This window comes from Rhincodon typus, chromosome 25 (genome assembly GCF_021869965.1).
Source record: "Rhincodon typus isolate 14 chromosome 25, sRhiTyp1.1, whole genome shotgun sequence".
Lineage (NCBI taxonomy): Eukaryota > Metazoa > Chordata > Chondrichthyes > Orectolobiformes > Rhincodontidae > Rhincodon > Rhincodon typus.
The window spans coordinates 4,605,958-4,609,890 of NC_063356.1; positions in this window are offsets into that span (position 1 = coordinate 4,605,958).

Sequence of the window (3,933 nt, forward strand, 5' to 3'; positions counted from 1 at the left end):
AAAGTGCTGCAGGAAAATGCACCTATAAATATATCTGTATCTATACTGCATGGACTACAGTGGTTCAAAATGCTGTTTCACTATAATTATCTCAAGGGTAATGAGAGATGGTCAATAAATGGTGACCCAGCCAACGTTGCCACATTCCAAGAGTGAAGTAAAAATGAAAGATTGCATAAAGCCCTTTGCAAGCATCTTTTTCATTGTGGCCACAGTTCTAAAACGATACTGAAACAAGACTAAGATGGGAATGAATTTCCTCTCTCAGACGGTTGAGGGTCTTTGTAAGCCTTTGCCACAGTGAGCTGTGGGGTAGATTCCTTGTGTGTATTTAAGGCTGAGATAGATAGATTCTTGATCAGTCGGGAAATCAAGGGTTGCAGGGAAAGGCCAGGAAAGTAGGCGCGAGGACTGTTGGATCAGCCATGATCCTATTGAACGGTGAAGCAGGCTCGAGGGGTCGAATGGCATACTCCTGTTCCTATTTATTATGGTCTTAAGATCTTGATGTAATGAACAGCAACATATTGTAGGTAGTAAGTTCACCAGAACACTAAAAGAGATAAATGACAATACTTTCTGATTTTATTAGTGTGAATAGTATTATATAGTCCTTATCTTCCACCAGACAGAACAAATAAATGCAAAGTGGTCTACACGCACAATGCTCACATACTAATCTTTCAGTCCTTCCACCTACAATCCCTTTCCAGGCTGATTATCTGTCAGTCACTATGTAAACTAGTTTAACATCAGGAGCCAGATCAATCATGTAGGTGTGAACATGCTGTGCTGTTTTGGAGGCTGGTGATTGTGCAGAGTGTTGACTTGATGTCAGCTCTCATCCCTGATATCAGCCTGTAGATGCAGTCAATCCAATTCAGTGTGTGCTTTCTGATGGCCAAGCCTGAGAGATCCAGCAACATGCAGCAGTTTGAGAGCAGTGCAAGATATTTTATAAAGGGGTCTGTTGTCTTCAGTATGTAGCATAATGGGGGCATCCATTGGACGTCCAACAGCACTACTGGGTGTATATGAGTAAGTGAGTGAATGACTGTGTGTGTGTGTGTGTGTGTGTGTGTGTGTATTATTGTCTTTTATTGACTAATTTGCATGTTTCAGAATTAGGATGGTTTCAGCATTACAGGGTCTTTCAGTACCAATGGTGTATGAGAGTTGAGAGATGTATCATTGCTGAGGGTGTATCAGTGTTGGAAGTGTATTAGCATTGAGGCTGGCCCAGTATTTTAGGGTTTGCGGCATACCAGTGTGAAGGTTCTTTCAGTGGGAAGATATATCATTGTTTGAGGTATACCAGTGATATGGGGATTATCAATGTTTTTGGGTGTCTCAGTGTTTTATTGTAGGGATGTATCAGTGTCTCGGACAGAATGGCAATGGACGGGGCTCAGGATGTAAGCAAGAAGAAGATTCCGCTAGGACTAAGGCTAAATAAAAGCAAGTAACCATATTCTACTTGGTTAAGGTGAGTCTGGGAAGCTTAGGCCCATGATTTACACATCTCGCAATCTGTGGAAAATCCTACATCCTCTTGGGGATCAGGATGACCTTGTGCAGAGGTCCCTCCAGCAGGAGGAACTCAAACTCTGGGGCACAACGGTACATTGATGAAGGGCTGAGAGGTTGGTGGATAGCACAAACATCGCCAACCCACAGATTAAGGATACGTAGAGAACGGGAATGGGGAACTCCAGTCAGAAGCTCCAGGTAGGTTGTGAGGGAATCATCCAAGTACATTCTATTTACAAAATGCTGTTCAGTCTTGTAAATTAGTGAGAATGACTGTTCCTCTGTTGAGGCCTGTCAGAGCCAAGGCCTGGGCATTGTGGGTGGGGTAGGGGAGGGTGGAGTGGTGAAAGGCAATAGTGGGAGGGGATTTATTAGTTTCATAAAGGATTTTAATGAACCAACTATTAACTGGGATAGTTTTAGTGTTCAAGGCAGAGAGGGAACAAAATTCTTAAATTGTATCAAGGAGCACTTTTTTTAAACTGGTGCAATGGAGCCCAATAAGGAACAGCCTTACTACCATGGGCGCAGGTGGAAGGCATATCAGTTAGGGGGATCTTTCGGAAATAGTGACCATAACTTAGTTACATGTAGGATGGTTATGGAAAAGGATAAGGATGGGCCAAGAAGGAAACTTATAACCTGGTTAAGGCTAAGTTTACTAAGATAAGATATAACTTGGCCCAAGTAGTCTGAGAGCACCTACTTGCAGATAAATCTGTCAAAGCAGTGGAAGACATTCAAGGGGGAAGCAGCAGGAGTATGGGGAAAATATGTTTCTGTAAAGAGAAAGTGTAGGACTAAAACAGCAGAACCCTGGATGTGAGGAGTCATAAAGTTTAGGATTGAGAAGAAAGGTGAAGTTTATGGCAGATACCCAAGGCTCAATACAGCAGAGTACCGAGAGGTTACAAAAGGTGCAAGGGGTAATCTTAATCTTAAATGAGGACAGCAAGCAGAGTTAATGAGAAAATAGAATAAAGGAAAACCCAAAGGATTTAAAAAATATATATATAAAGAGCAAAAATAGGAGAATCTTGGGTAATTGGGAAAACACAAGAAAGTGCACGTATGGAATGTTGGATTAACCATGATCTGTTTAAATTGTGGAGGAGGCCTGAGGGGCTGAATGGCCTATTCCTGTTCCTGTTTCTTACTGTCTTATGGAAAGTAAATAGGTAAAAATATGGTCCATTAGGAATCATAGAGGTAATGTGTGTGTGGATCTGGGAGATATGGGCACAGTTCTCAATGAATGTTTTGCATCAGTTTTTACAATGGAAAAGCATGATGCAGGTATAGACATCAGAGTGGACGACTGTGAAATATTAGAAGAAATTAACATTGAGAGAGAGGAAGTACTGGTGGGTTTAGTAGCTTTACAAATAGATACATTCACAGACCTGTTTGAAACATATCCCAGGCTGTTGAGGGTTCAAAGGGAGCAGATATCAGGGGCCCTGAGAGTAATTTTCAAATCCTTGCTGGCCACAGGTGGAGGACTGGAGCACTGCTAGCATTGTCCCATTACTGAAAAGGGAGGAAAGGACAGACCAGGAAACTACAGGCCAGTCAGTCTCACCTCAGTGGTGGGGAAGTTATTAGAAAGAATTGTGAGGGACAGAACCTATCTGCACTTGGACAGACATGGATTAATCAGGGACAGTCAACATGGATTTGTTAAGGGAAGGTTGTGTTTGACAAACTTAATTGAATTTTTTGAGGTGATAACCACGAGTGTCGATGAGGGTAATGTATTTGATATGGTCTACTTGGACTTTAGCAAGACTTTTGAAAAGGTCCCTCATAGGAGACATATCAAGAAAGTAAGACCCCATGGGATCCAAGCCAAAGTGACATATTGGGCTGAAAATTGGCCAAGAATCAGGAAGCAGAGGGTAATGGTAGAGGGATGTTTCTGTGACTGTGACTTCCAGTGGGCTTCCACAGGATTTGATGCTGGGACCGTTGCTGTTTTGTATATTAACGATTTGGATTAATGATCAAGGAGTTTTCAAATGAAAGTTATTAAGGTGGTAAACAGTTTAAGGTGAGAGGGGAAGGATCTAAACTGGACCTAAAGGGCAACCTTTTTACTCAGAGGGTGGTGTTTGTATGAAATGAGCTGCCAGCAGAAGTTGTGGAGGCTGTTACAGTTACAACATTTAAAAGACATCTGGATGGGTACATGTATTAGAAGGGTTTAGAGGGATATGGGTCAAATGCTGGCAATTGGGACTAGATTTAGAATTACTGGTCAGCATGGATGAGTTGGACTGAAGAATCTGTTTCTGTGCTGCACAAATCATGACTCTATGACTCATCTCCTCCAGGAAAATGGGATTAGTGTGTACGGAGATAGTAGGAACTGCAGATGCTGGAGAATCTGAGAGAACAAGGTGT